The 15,457-nt window shown below is 53.5% G+C and overlaps 1 protein-coding gene across 4 annotated transcripts in view; it reads right to left on the bottom strand.

Annotated features, from left to right (window-relative positions):
* SRC (SRC proto-oncogene, non-receptor tyrosine kinase) overlaps positions 1-8,882 on the bottom strand; it is a 49,705-nt gene extending 40,823 nt beyond the window's left edge. For all 4 annotated transcript variants that reach the window (XM_080685662.1, XM_080685660.1, XM_080685661.1 and 1 more), the window contains exon 1: positions 8,753-8,882. The gene's annotated coding sequence lies outside the window, so the exon portion shown is untranslated. The remainder of the gene's footprint in view (positions 1-8,752) is intronic.
* Positions 8,883-15,457: the final 6,575 nt, after the last annotated feature.

The following is a 15,457-nucleotide window of genomic DNA, read 5'->3' on the forward strand; positions in this document are numbered from 1 at the left end:
GGTCCCCAGCACCCAGCACAAGGACCAGACATCACCAGCAGGTAATCGAGAATCCAGCTGCCAACTCCCTACCCAGAAAACCCAGGGGCAGAGGGCAGGAGCAACTGCCCATGGCAGTACTGAGTCCCATTTTGCCCACGCAGTCCACAGACCAAAGGTATAGGCAGAGGGGGGCCTCTCTGCAAATGGCCAACTGGTAACCAAACCCACGTTGTTTCTAAAACTAGGGCACAGGAGAGAAACGGGAACAGCAGAATTGTCCCCAAATAGAACTGTGGCTCATCTGGTTCCAGGGCCTTCGGGAACACCTGGCAGGGGTGGGGGTGGGGAGGGCAGGTGGCCGCTGCCAAGGATCGAAAGGAACTCTAAAGATTGAAAAGCAGAGAAGTCAACCTCATCACCATCACCACTGATACCCCAACCACTTCCCAGAGAGCCAATCCAAATCCTGGAAGGGAGGGTCCTTTCCCACTTACCCCACCTAGCTACAGGGTGCTCCCTAAACTGTCCTCCTCAGAGCTTTCGCTTGCATGGATCCTTTGCCTGGAATGTTGTTCCCCTCGTGCCAATTAGAATCCTGCCATCTTTACACCCCTGACCACTGACTGGGCACTTTCTGTAAGCTTGGCATGAGCAGACATGTGAGCAGAATGAGATTATCAAGTCTTCTCAACATCCCTATGAGGAAAAGACTCCTGCACCCATCTCATAGATGAGTAAACTGAGGCTCAAAAAGAGAAGCCATTTACTCAAAGGACACAGCCAAGGAGGCAGGTGGGCCAGGTGATATGGTAGGTCCTAGGTGCCAGCAGTCACAGGGCACCCAGAAGGCCTGGTGGGGCCTGGATCAGCCTCCTACTCAGGCCCAGCCTTGGGGACTTGGCACATTTCAGGGGCAAAGTATACAGGGCACAATCCCACCTGCCTAGGCAGAATTAACTGCCCCCTAGTTGGCTAGCAGCTGAGGAGCCACATTGGTACAATGTGATGAGACTGTCTCCTTCACAATATGCACAGACCCATTGTATAGATAAGAAAACAGAGTCCTGGAAGGGGACAGTTTCCCCATCTGGAAAGTGGGATGTGCCCCAGGAACCCTGGCTGTGACACCCTACTGTGGCCTGGTGGACCCTATTTCCTTTCTCTGAGTTTCGGTTTTCCTATCTAGAGAATAGGGCTGTCATTCCGTTCCTCTTCAGGTTGATGCAAATTATAGTAAAATAACAACTAACATTTATTGAGAGCTTACTATGTGCTGGTATTGCTGACCAAGTCTTGCACAATAACTCACTTGATTCTTAGAACAGGCCCAGGATGTGGAGACTGCCATTTGACCCATTTTTCAGATGGGAAAACCGAGGCACAGAAAGGTGAACTGAGCCACACGGCGAGTGGGTGACAGCAGTTAGAAGTAAAGGAGAAGACCCTGGGCTAGGAGCCGGAGTGCTTACAGAAGAGGCGCCTGGCCTTCTCCCTGCCCTGAGAGAAAGGCGGGAGGGGCTGGGGAAGTGTCAGGGGTCAGGCAGGGGGTACAGAAGGACTTGGCCTGGAGGATGGGGCAGCCTGCGGTGCTCAGAAGGCCCTGGGTCCAAATCCAGGCACTGGGTGACCTTGGGCAAGTCCCTTTGCTTCTCTGAGCCTGTTTCCTCTTTGGTGAAACGGAGCCAGAAGTTCTGCCTCTCAGGGATGCTGTGAGGATCAGACCCAAGCATTCACCAGTGCTGAAGGGATGAATGACTGACTATTAAAGGAATCCAGGGCTGGCCCATGAGGCTCACTGTGCCTTCAGGATCCTGGTTGTATCTGATTCTGCACTCGGAAGTGGTGGGAATGTGGACACAGCCTGCCTCTGTAATTCCTAAAAGGAACCCTCCCAGCTCTGCCAGCCTTCCAGGCTGTGTGACTTCAGGCAAGTCAGTTCACCTCTCTGAACCTCCAGATGCTCCTTTTGACAGTAAGTTGAGGCTTCAAGGGACTATGAGAGAGGTGGCTCACGGAGATGGGGAGAGGGGGGCAGGTTCAGTTCCATCTGTCCAAGCACAGACAGCTCCTGGCATGACCCAGAAATGGGGCCTCAGTTTCCCCATCGGTCAAAAGAAGATTATTACGACAGGTCTGCTTCCCTCCCAGCCCTGCTTGGGGATACTCAGAGGTGATTGTGGAAAGTGCTTTGTAAACTATCAAGTGCAGCACCCTTCAGAATGATGATTATCACCGCTCTCCCATGGCAGCAAAAAGGATTCCATGGCTGCCCTGCCGGCGTGGTTCAGTGGTTGAGCGTCGATCTATGAACCAGACGGTCACGGTTCGATTCTGGGTCAGGGCACATGCCTGGGTTGCAGACTCGATCCCCAGTGTGGAGCATGCAGGAGGCAGCTGATCAATGATTCTCTCATCATTGATATTTCTCTCTCTCTCTCTCTCTCTCTCTCCCTCCCTCCCTCCCTACCTCCCTCCCTCCCTCTCTCTGCCTCCCTCCCTCCCCCTTCCTCTCTGAAATCAATAAAAACATATATATTTTTTAAAAAGAATCCTATGGCTTGCCCAGCCAGAGTGGCTCAGTTGGTCAAGCGTTGTCCTGTGCACTGAAGGTTGCAGGTTCGATTCCCTGTCAGGGCACATATGGAAGGTAACCAACTGACGTTTTTCACATTATTGTTTCTCTCTCTACCCGCCCCCCCCTTCTCTCTCTAAGCTTGCCCTCGGGTGAGGATTAAACAATAAAAAGAATCCTATGGCTTGCCATCTAAGGCAGGACATGTCAGAGCCATGAGGGAGGGCAGAGGAGGAAAGAATGGGCTCCAGTTGGGGCAGAGAGGATAGTCAGTAAAAGCTCTAGGGAGACAGAGGCAGCTTAGCCACTAGAAGGGTATTGAGAGGAAGGGCACAGAGGCTGTGGGACCCCCAGAGGCAAAGGCGGGGAAGCTAGACATCCTAGGGCAAGCAGGAAGGCAGCCAGTGGTTCAGAAAGGCTAAAGGGTCACCTGAGTGGAAGGGAAATGTGGGAGATGCTGGGGGATAAGGTAGAGGACAGAGCTCTGGCCCAGACCAACAGCACCTACAGGAGCCCGTGCTATGGAGCCTGGGCCCATCCTGGCCTCTCTTAGCCTCAGCTGCCTCCCAGGCCAAGTGGGCAAAGATACAAAGTACCCAGTGCTTAACCAGCGGCCACCTTTGGAGAGATGGATGCATTCGGGGGGCGGAGGGGAGCACTGAATGTCAGGGATGAGGGCACAGAGAGGCCTTAACGAGTTACAGGTGGATAAGGGTTGAGGCGGGAGCTGGGCTCAGACAGGCTGGTTAGAGCTGGTGACTTCCAATCTATCCAGCCACCAAACTTGTCTGTCTCTAGTTAACCTTTCCTTAGCCCCACCCCATAGGTCAAGGCCACCATGGACAGAGGTGTGTCCTGGCTCACTCCTTGGAATCAACCGGCCTGCAGAGGCCCAGCAATCCCACATTGCCAGGGAACTACCTTCATAATCACAGGCACTCAGAAATATTAAGCATGTCCTGTGTACAGGCCCTGCACCAGAGCAGGCACACATTAGCTCACCTGATGCTCACAGCACCTTGTCAAAGCTGGTACTGGTACTGTCATCCCCACTTCACAAACAGGGAAACGAAAGCTCAGAGCAATCATTTTCCCACAGTCATACACAGCGAACAAGTGGCAGAGCCAGGATTCGAGCCCAGATCCAACCAGCTCCAAAGGCCTTGCTAACATCCACTGAGCACCCTGATAGGCCAATCCTGAGACCTGAGAGTTCTCTGCAAGATCAGAGTACTCCAGACCCAAGTGGAGATGCATCAGTCAGAGCTGGAAGTCCAGAGAGTCACGATACCTGCTCCCAGCAACACACTCACCCTTGCCTAGGGAAAGATTTCAGCCAAGCTGGTGCACACTCGGTGGGACTCGGGTGTCAAAAAACACCCAGAAGCCAGAAGTCTGGGCTCACACTTCACTGTGCTGGGTGACCATGGCCCCAGACCTTGGCCTTTCTGAGCCTCAGTCTCCTCTTCGATGTAATAGGAACAAAAGTTCTACCCACCCCATGATGGGGCAAGGGATGGAATGGGTCCTGGGTGGGAAGAGCACAATGCAAAGACACTGACATCGAATAGAGTAAAAGTCAAGGCCACAAACCTGGACAAAGCAGCCCAGGAGAAGATAATCGACCCTTAATGGGAAAGCCGAACACCCAACCCCAACTTCCATCCCCCAGCACTGGAAGCTTGAGGGTTCAAAGGACCCATTCCCAAAGTGTCTTAACAGCCCCACCGTGGGCATCAAAGAAGAGGACTCTGCCAGGCCCACCCTGTGGGGGGCTAGGATCCCCACCACAGAACCTCAGTGAGGGAAGAGCCCTCGCCGCACAGATGAAGAAACTGAGGACCAGAGCAGGAAGGGAGTTGGCCAAGATCATCCAGTTCTCCTTCCCTCTGGCTTCTCATTTCATTCTAGAATTTTTCTGGGTAGTTCCAGGAGGAGGGGAGGGGTTGGGGCCCAGGTTGTAGGGAAGTCACTCGCTCCCCACAGCAAGGAGGAGGGAAATGGTGGTGTTGGCTTCCAGTTCTAGGATCCTCTCCAATCACTGACCCCTTGACTCAGCCCCACCCAGGCTGTGGGAAGGGGCAGGCGGGCTGGGTAGGGAGAGCCCTGGATCAAAAGACAGAAGATGTGCATTTTTCTCCCAGCTTGGGTAATATGTCCTGGGTCTTTCTGGCCTCATTTCCCCCATCTGTGAAGAGAAAGTCAGAATAAATCAGGAATAACAAGTCATGGCACACATAGGATGTTCTTTAATCCTCTGCCCATGGCAGACATGACAAATCTATCGCAGTACTCTTTCCCATGAAGCCAAGACTGAGCCTCAGAATGCTTCTCAGCATAGCAGTCCAGGTCTGGAGAATCACCCAGGACTGGATAATATCTGAGCACCCCTGAGGGAGGAGAAGGGAAAAAGAAAGACGTAGCATTTCCTGAGTATCCAATAGAGTCAAGCCACGGGAGACGTGAGCTGATTTAATCTTCACGAGGAAGAGGTGCCGAGGCTGAGACTCAGCAAGGCTACATGACTTGCCTTTGGTCACAGGGGAGGTATCTACTGGACCACCCTCCCCCAGAACAGTGACACAGAGCCAGCCATCAGCCACCAAGTAAGCCCCTAAGGTACAGCCTCACTCCATTCTCCTCTGGGCCCTACTAAGTGCAAGCCTCATGCCCATTCTACAGGTTCAGAAACTGAGTCACAGGAAGGGGTGCCAGCTGCCAGAGGAAGAAGGACTTGAGTCCGTGTCTGGTTCTTCCCCACTCCTATTTATCAAGTTAATGCATTAAATGCATTGTGTCAGTCCTCTCAGGACATCGTGGGAGCCATGACTCATATTATCCCACTTCAGAGATGAGGAAACTGAGGTGCCCCAAAGGAAGTGCCTCCCCCAGGGTTCAAGTGGAAACCAGACAGTTTACCAGGGAGATAAGGGGGTGGGGACCGTGGAAGGGAAGTAAAGGGCTATGGGAACCCAAAGGGAGATAGAGGTGTGGGGGATCACATGACAGAGGCAGGAAATGAGGCTCTAGTGGAAAGGCCCAAAGCAGGGGGCAGAGGTCCTTTGAAGTGGCTCTAAGGCCTACAATGGCACGGGAGGCTCCTGGCAGCTTCCAGCACTGGACTAGGAGTCCAGAGCCCTACAGCCTTGGCTCAGCCCTGTCACTTGTCAACTGGGAGACCCTAGTCACGGTCTAGTCAAGACCTCCAGCTACCCTGCATTGCACTTCCCCAACCCATAGCTCTCTCTCTCTCCTGCCTTCCTGCTAGTGAACTCCTACTCCACTTCCAAAGCCCAGCCTCAAATGCCTCCTCCTCTTGACCTGATCTAGGCCTCCACAGAATACCTAAAGTCCATCCCACAGATCTAGTTCTACGCCTGGCCTTCAGCATGGAGCTGTTCACACAGGGGACACCCATCGGCTCCCTGTGTGAAATGAAGGCCAAACTACTCAAGGCCCACAGGGTCCAGCCCTGCTGCTAACACCCCTAGTTTCACCTCTCACCCAATCCTCTTAATTCTCTGTGCTCCAGACTTACCAGCTTTCCCACTGATTCTCCACAATAGCACATACTCCTCCACCACAGGGCCTTTGCACATGTAGTTTCCTCTGACAAGCCCTTCCCCTCGCGAGCCGCAGTTTGCCAACCACTGCCCTAGCTCCATGCCTGACCAGCTCCTCCACGCTTCCTTCAAGATTCCGCTGTATCCCACACCTCTTTCTCTGAGCCCTTATCACATCTGTGATTATATATTCATTCATTTGGCAACTTGTTTGCTATTTGGCTCACCCTCTAGACTCAAATTTCTGGGAGGCCAGGGATCTCTTCACAATTCCCCAGCAAGAACCCACCCAGGCCAACTCCTCCCCACAAGTATCAGAAGCAAAGAAAGAGCACCCTGTCCCCTTGTTAAGTGAACTGCTGCTCCTCTCAGCACCACCTCCTGGAAGCCTCCCTACAGCTCCCACTGCTAACCCCCTCACCACACTGCTCAGCCGGAGTTCAAAGCTCCTAGTACACAGTCGGTGCTCAATGGTCATGGATGCTTGTATCAAGATGGGTTTGGGGAAAAGAGTCCACTGAGGGCCAGGGGGGTGAGAGGGTGTCTGTCAGCAGGTCACTGAGCCATCTCCTGCCTCATTCCCAGGGCACAATCAGGGAAGAAGCAAAAGCAGGAACTGGCTGTGAGCTAGGGATAATTCAAGCTCCAGGAAGAGGCTAAGGGAGAGGAGGAGAAAGCTAGGGGGAGAGGTGGCAGAGGAGGGCCTTCCTGGGAGAGGTGGGTCTTAAGCTAAGCCTTAAAGAGCAAGAGCAGATAAGCAGCTCAGAGGACAGGACAGCCCAGGCAGGGGCAACTTCAGGAGCAAAGGCCCAGGGGCCACACAGGAGGACCTGGCCAGACAGTCAGCTGAGAACGGTGACACACCATAAATCATTTCCCTGGGTGGAAAGACCACATCACCAAGACACACACATCACCAAACAGCCTCGTGTCTTCCATGCAATCACCCATCAGTATAGTTTTTTCCCACAATGCCATGTGCCTGGTCGCACACTGGGCAACTCCTGCTTCCCAACACTGGAGGGGTGTGAGGGCAGCTGGACTGGGGTCCCTGAGCTCTAGGTTCTAATTCCAGTGTCAAACTGTGTAGCCCTGGTCAAGTCACTTCCCCTCTCTACACCTCAGTTTCCCCATCAGCAAAATGAGGATAAACCAGAGTCCCTGCCTCGCAGGAGATGCTCAGTAGATATTCGCAGCTATCATTCTCATTGGCCCATTTCAAAACTAAGGCCAGAGGGAGCAGTGAGTTGCCTAAGGTCACACAATGGCTGGGTGGCAGGGCTGTGCTGAAGCTGTTTCTTTCTCAGGGGGTTATGAGGTGGCTTTTCCTCTCTGGAGTCGAGTCCCACCAGGGCCTATGACCTCACCTCCCACCCAGTTTAGGAAATTCATCCAGTGAAGTGCTCATTTATTAAGCACCTACTACATGTCAAGCCCCTACGTGCAGAAACACATAGATTCTTGCCCTGAGGATTCCCATTCCACATATGGGAATTCCGAGGACAGTCCCTTGGCCCAGTCACCCAGTGAGATGAGCAGCCTAGGTGTCTGGGCTCCCCAGCCAGGAGGCTGAGAAGAGGGTCAGCAGCAGGACCAGCCCAGCCCATTCTTGAAAGCAGTCTGATCTCCACTCACTGTAGCTGGTCCTGGACTCAGCCCAGTTCACCCAGGGACCACGCTCCAATTGTACAGAATCCCTGAAGTTCAGAAAGCTTCACCCAGGGCCCCACATGCTCTGTCTACGCTCAAGCTGGCCTGAAAGCCCCAGAGAGGGGACTGGGAAGCTGGCCTGATACCCCACAGTGAGATACTTATGTTCACCCCCATCCTTCCACTAGCCCAGTAATCCCAGCCAGGCCCACTGGCCACTGATGAAGACCCTCCAGCTCAGAGAGGGAAGGCAGTTATCTGAGGATACCCAGCAGGGACACCCACACCCAACCCCAGGCCAGGCAGGCAGGTGGACCCAGCCAGGCGGTGAAAATCAAAAACTTTTGTCAACTTCTGAGCAGGTAGGCCTCTGGGCCCAATCAGGGGTGAGTCTGGGGGCTGGGCACAGGAGAGCCCAAGCACAGTCTGGCCCAGTCCCTTCCAAGCCAGTGGCACCAGGCCCTGCCCAAAGCCCCACGAGGACAGAGGTTCTGGTGCCCAGCCTGGCATCCCCAGCCCAGCGCCCCCAGGCTTGGGTGCTGCAGGACCCCTCCCCACCTCCCATCCTGGGCGGGGGCACCAGGCCCGGCTGCCGTGCCCAGAGGTGGCGCCGACTGGCTCAGATTTCAGATTTGGCCTAGACCCGGCCTGAAGGCTTGGGCCGGGCTGGCTATTCTCAAGAGGTTCTGAGGGTCAGGGTGAGGCGGAGGAGGTCCCTGCAGGGACAGGACCCCGAGCCCCCCGCCCAGCCCCCTCCCTCCGCTGCATCACAACAATAGGCCGACCTGGGCAAAACCCTGTGCGCCCGCCCAGCGCTCCGAGACCGCGGTCCCGCCGGGGGTGGGGGGTTGGAGGGAGGTGGGGGTTGGAGGGGTGGACTGGAGCCCCCGCGGCCCGGCGATCCGACGCCAGGGTGGTCCCCGGACGGGGGCTCCCCAACACCGGCTGAGACAGGGGGCCCACGGAGGGGCGGGGGTGTGCTCACCTGGGCCGCGGACAGGCGGGCGCACCAACAGGCAGACGCACGGGAGGGCGGACCGCCAGACGGCCAGGGGGTCGGGCAGACGGCGGCCAGGCCGCTCCGGCTCCCAGGCCGGAATGGATTCCGGGCCGGGAGAGACAGAGCGGGAGAGAAAGGGAGGAGGAGGAGGAGGCGGCCCAGGGAGGGAGGGAAGAAGAGGGAGGGAGCGCACGAGCAGGGAGGAGGGGCCCGGCAGGCCTCCGGGAGGAGGAGGAAGGAGGAAGCGCGTGGGAAGGATTCCCCGCCGGTGACTCGGAGACCCGTGCGCGGCCCCCAAGCACTCGAGCCAAGCGGGGGGTCCAGGCGCAGCGGGGCGGTTGGGGGACGGAGGCACGCGGCGCAGGAGACCCGCCCCCCACCCCGCCCGGTAAGAACGCCCCACTCTGGAGGACCCCCATCGGTCCTCGTGCCAAAACGCCCCTCTTTAAAGAATTCCCCCCAATCCACCCACCCTATTTACTCCAAATCTACCTCTGTTGCAATATTAGTAATAGTAATAATAATATCATCACTAATGAAGCCCTCGTTTCTTTCCAGGTGCCATGCTAAATGGCTCTGATAGACTTTAGGATCTATTCCTAACAACCAGCTGGACTTGGGGGGATGATTATCTCCATTTTACAGATTAGGAAACTGAGGCATGGAGAAGGGGGTCACCTACAAGAACCTTGACCTTGGACTCTGGCCTTGATCTTAGTTTCCCAAAGTGGGGACTGGGGCCTGAGACACAGTGTGGAGAAGAGAAATATTTATTTCTAATAGATTTGTGTTCATTTTAATGTGCTCTTCTAAAAAAAAGCAACTAAGGCAGCCCATCAAAGTCATCGAGTTCTGGATATTACTGCTGAAGAAGGGGCTGAAGCAGGTATTTAGTGATAATTATTATCCTTTTAAGTAGATAAAAAGGCGACGTGCCTCTGGATGCCGGGGGCAGGGAGTAAAGCAGAGAAAGTAGACACTGAGGAAATGCTGCTTTAGCCACAAAGCCACCCACCACCACTATCTGACCCCACCTTTCTCCCACCCCTCCTGGCTCAGGCTGCCCTACTGGGGGTCAGCACCGCACCCACCCTGGTTCTTCACCTGTCCTCCTGGAATCATAGACGGAATTCAGCTTTAAATACCGCTGTTTTCCTTCTCTGAAAGTTCTCCCATTTCACTGATGAGAAACTAAGGCCCAGCCAGGTCAAATGGCACCAGGCCTGGATACCTCCTTAGAGGAGCTGGGAGGAGAACCCTGGCACCTGGGAGGCAAAGGCCTCAGGGTATAAAAATAGCACCCAGGAGACCAGAAAGGAGCAAAGCCCTGAGCCAGGCTGATCTGGGTTTAAGCGTAGGCTATTTGCCCACCTGCTGCACCCTGCACAAGTCGTAGGAGTGAACATGGTCACAGATGTCTCCTGGGAAGGTTAAAACTGACAAGTATGAGGGTGTTTGAGGTTATGCTAACAAATGATAACTCTTATGCTTAGTAAACTGAGGATTGAGGGGGGAGGGGCTGCGGGAATTCACATACATAGCAAGTCAAGGGAAGAGCCAGCACCAGAGGCCATCCTCTGCTGGTGACTGGTGAAATGGCTTCACTTGTTTACAAGGCTGGCTTACAGATTAACCTCAGCCTCCCAGGATTCTGGGAGGAGCCCCTTGCTGGAGAAGCAGGTTTCTCAACCCTCATTCACTCTGCAGACATATCTGAAGGTCTTTATTGGCCACATGGAGCTAGGGATGGGATATTCATCCAGTGACGTGCTGGACCTGGATCTTATCACTTGCAAGAGCAAATTTTGTTCATCTTTTCCAACTTCAGCCTCAATGATTGGTAGCTTGATATCAGTCACTGTGGGCGTATTTACACCTTGGAAATTGGCAAACACTGCAAATTAAGGCTCCCCCCGGCCCCCCCTCCAGAAAGCTGGTTGTTAAATACTTACCAGCACATCACTAGATTTATGCCCAAGAGTTCACGTCCTAACTGAAAGTCCTGGGTTCCTAGAGCAGGGATGATAAAGGGCTTAAAAGTAGAGACTTTGGGCCCACACACCTGAGTTCAAGTCCCAACTTTTTGGATGTGACCTTGAGCCTGCCATTTCTCTGAGCCTGAAAAATAGGCTACATATTGTGCTTCCCTCAGAAGACTCATGTGAGAATGAAATGAGATGCTGTAAGCTCAGTATGTGTGAGCCCTTGCTGTCATTCATACCCCTACACTCTCTCTTGGAGCAGCGGGGATCATCTGTACAAGTCTTGGCTTTGCGAGCACAGATGCAGCCTTCTATCTGGAACCACTGGCTCTGAGGGCTTGTCTCAGCTGCTAAGGCTCTCAGGAGGCACTTCAAGAGGATGTGGCCAGCACAATGGTTTTATTATTGAGCCTTGGAAATATTCATTATTTTCAACCATCCCTCTGGGCCTTTGCCCTGCCAGGAATGCTCACCCCATATCTCTAGCTTCCCAACCCTCCCTAGCCATCAAGGTCCCAAGTAAATGCCATCTCCTCCAGGACATGCTTCCTGAAATACCTCTGATGGAGGCATACCCCATCCATTCTGGGTGTCCCCATCCATTTGGGGGGGTGTCTGTCCTCACCCTGAAGGCAGGCACTATGGCCTGGCCCCTGCCCAGCACAGAGCAGATGCTGCCCAGTTGGCTGGAGAGAACACACTGACTAGGGATCCACACACAAGAGCTCATTCACGTCCCAACTCTTTCAGTCCTTGACTCTGTGACCCTGCCCTCTCTGAGTCTTAGTTTATTCATCAATAAAATGGGACAACAACCCCACCAACTCCCAGGATTATGCAGATGCAAGAGTTAGTGGTCTGGCCTGATGGATAAGTGACTCTTTCTGCATTATTTTGTTTAAAATTGTTAGTAAAATAGCAACTCACTGCTTAGTATCCCCAAATCACTCATCATCATTAATGGACAGCAAACATTTATTGACCACCAATGATATACACAGCCCTGGGCCCGGCCTGGAACACCAAGGACAACTTCCCAACCCAAAGCACCCAGCAGATGACAGATGCTAATGTCAACATTGTTGAGATGGTGAACACCTGTTGTACACACTCGTCTATCTCTAGATACCTCTTCTCTCCTTCCCCCCACCTGGATCAAAGCCATACCTGAGGGCAGGATGGAGACAGTGGCGTGAGGCCTGGCCCCACACAATGGGCAGCAGACTCTTTGGCAAGAGCTTTCCCATGACACAGGATCAGGGGAGCTGCCCACACCTCACCCAGGGCCCTGGTGGCTCTGGCTTGATGGTGGTCTATCCGCTGTGCCCACGCCAAGCTCTTGGAGCAGTGACCAGGAGGCTGGACCCATCACAGGCACTCAGCGGCAAATTCCAGACCAGCCCTGTCATTCCCCAGATAATTTGCTGTGAGTTGTCTGTTCAAAGCCACCTGGCTCGGGGCATAGGTCAGGGTGGAAGAATGTGCAGGCTCTAGCTTGAGGTTATGGAATGGGCTCGCCACCTCCACGGCACTGCACTTCACAGTTTACCCAGAGATATCTGGTTCCTCAGTGCATCCAATGATCAGGCCCTTACCAGCCACTCAGGCCTCCCGTGCAGGCTCTCTTCCCAGCTCTGTCCAACCTGCATCTGTGCTGTCACTCCATCACAGCAGCTCCTTTCATCCTGAGTCCTCTACCCTTGAGGGTCCCTCTGTCTGAAACACTCCCCACCCGCTAGCCTCTGACTAAGCCTCACTCTTTCTTCTGGTCTCTCAATATCTCCTGAGCATCTACCATGTGTTAGGTTCTGTGCTAGGTGCTAGGGATACAGAAGTAAACAAACTAGGTCTCATCTCTGCCTAGAGTTGCTCATAGCCTGGAGGAGCAGGGAAGCGTGCCAGAGTTCTAGGTGGTGATGCGGCAAGCACAGGAGGCTGGAGGGGCGCAGAGGAGCAGCCCCAGCCCAGCACGTGTGTTGGAATAGCAGGGCCGGTGAAGAGAGGAAGCTGTCTGTGGAGAGTATAGAAGCCGAAAGAGATGGTTTCAGGTGACAATGGACAGAGAAGGTGTTCCAGGCAGAGGGAACAGCATGAGCAAAGGCACAGAAGCCAAAAACACTGCTATGTTTGGAACTACAACCAGAACAGTGCTAATGGCACACAGCCTGGAGTGGGGCAGTTGGGGTGGGAAGTGGGGCTGGGGTAAGCCCTGAGGATCCTTAAATGCCAGGCTTGGCTTCTGCCCTGGAGGCAGCAGGGAGCCATGCAGGGTGTGAGCAGAGAAGGGTCTGGGGAGGTGTGTCATCACTGAGTGCAAAACAGATGCAGGGACAGGGAGAAGCAGTCTGGAGGCCTCTTCACTGATGGCAGCCACAGCTGCGGACCAGCTGAGGCAGAGCCCCGGCTTACATTGGTGTGTGAGTATGTGGGCACATACCTAGGTCCCAGGAATGAGGACAAACTTACTCAAAGGCCTAAAACATGGACACTAGAGAAGTGTCCCTCCCTAGCCTCATGAGAGTCAGAAGGAGCCAAGAGCAGGTAAGCATGTTCTCCCTCAGAGGCCGGCCCAAAAGGGGTAGCCAGCTGCCAGCAGTTGCTCCAGTGTCTGCCTGCCCTCCAGGAAAGGGATGGAGACAGTGGCACCTGAGCAGGGGAAGCCCAAGGGATAACATACAAATGACAGCATTAACCACTGATCACAGCCACACATATTCAAAACCCTCACAGCCCCACCTGCAGCTGTGTGGCCAATGCACAGATGGAAAGCTTGAGGCTCAGACACTTCTCTGACACCCCAGATTCTGGAGACGAAACAGGGGATGTCATACAAAACAGGGGATGCCTATGTGAAAATAGGTAACACGTCTGGCCTCACCAATATTGTGTGAAGGTCAAGTGCAGGGAAAGTCAGCCATTCATCACGTTACTCCCCTCAGGCCACAGTAGAGGCCCAGAGAGGGACAGGCACGCTCTCAAGGTCACAGGGAGAGTCACTGGTAGGCAGAGCCAGGCCCCCTCCAGCCCAAGCCTCCTTCCACCATATCTCAGAATGTCTGTGAGAGAAGATAGCAGGAGCCAGGGCCCTTGATCTTCCTGGCCTGGCAGGAGGGCAGAGGGCAGGCGGAAATCTGCAGCTAGGGCTGTGACTCCAACAGGGATAAAACCTGCTGAGCAGAGAGGAGGCCGCCTGCAACAGGAGAGCTTCAAAGAACAATTGTAAAAATAATCATCATAGCGACGGCTCACAGCCACTCTGTGCAGTTTCCTGTTCTAGGGGCTGTGTGTAGCATCGCATTTGTTCTTCACAGCACTGCATGTCAGAGCTATTGTTATCCCCATTGTACAGATGAGGAAACTGAGGTGAGACAAGGTGATATGTCACAGGGAGGGAGGGAAGGCAGGACCTCAGATTCAAACCCAGGCCCAATTCAAGCCTTCCTGAGTCCGAAACTCGGGCTCTACGGTTCTGTCCTGTCCAAACCTTCTATGAGCCTCACTTCTCACATATTTTACATCCAAGAGGGAGAAGCAGGACCCACAGAACCCCACCCAATCACTGCTCCCCCACCCTGAGCCTTGACTTCCACCTCACGGAATGTCTCCATCTCCCACATTTCCCAGGTCTGTTCGGAAGATGGAATGTAGCAATGTTCTGTAGGATACTTCAAGAGGCAGATATTAAAGAAGAAAAAAATGCTAATCCTATACTCTGCCCTCAAGAAGAGGAGCTTAACTCGCTACTAGTTAGGCATGGACTGCTCATAGTGACTTCCTTCCTTCCAAAGAGGACAGCATGGGAAAGGGCGGAGGGAATAACTTTACAAAGTTAGAGAGACCTGGCCAAACACTGCCTCAGCCAGGTGATCAAGGTCAGCAATGACAGGGGTAAGACATGGTGACAAATGTCCCTTTGATATGATGTGATGAGAATAGCACATCACCTCTGTGATCTTCCTCCCCAGAACCCATTATCCCAGTGTAATCACGAGAAACACCAACAAATTCCAATAGAGAGACATTGTACAAAATAGCTGACAGTTCTCAGAATGGTCAAGGTCATCGAAAACAAGGCAAGACTGAGAAATTGCCACAGCGAAGAGGAGCCTAAGGAGACGTGATGATTAAATGGACGTGGTACCCTGGATGGGACCCTGGGGCAGAAAAAGGACATTGTGGGGAAATTAAGGAGCTCTTAATAAGGTATGGGCTTTAGTTCATAATAATGTATCAATATCGGTTCCTTAGTTGTCATATAAGATGCTTATAATAGGGGAAACTGGCTGTGGGGTACATGCCATGCTGTGTTCTAGAGCAAAAGACAGAATTTTAGGACAGGCAGGAAGCCAAGAGAGCCGTCTCTAAACATTTCTTTAGAAAATTGGGGAAACTGAGGACTGGAGAGTAAAAGTGACTTGCCCAAGGTCATGCTGCAAGTTTATGACAGCCTGGACTAGGGTCAAGGTTCCTCCATGTCACAAGAATGTATTAAATGCCTGCTGTATATACACAGCCTGAGTCATCCTCATGGTGAAGACAGATCGAGAGGTTCAAAGATTTGTCCATGGGTCAGCACTGCCTCTGGGACACAGACCCTGCCCTTTGGAGCTTTTGAGCCAGAGGGGAGACAGATGCTGAAACACCCTGAGCAGGAGGGGTAGAGAGCCATGAGCTTCCGTATCCAGAAGACACAGCCCCACCATCTGCC

Source organism: Plecotus auritus, assembly GCF_963455305.1.
Source record: "Plecotus auritus genome assembly, chromosome: 8".
Classification (NCBI taxonomy): domain Eukaryota; kingdom Metazoa; phylum Chordata; class Mammalia; order Chiroptera; family Vespertilionidae; genus Plecotus; species Plecotus auritus.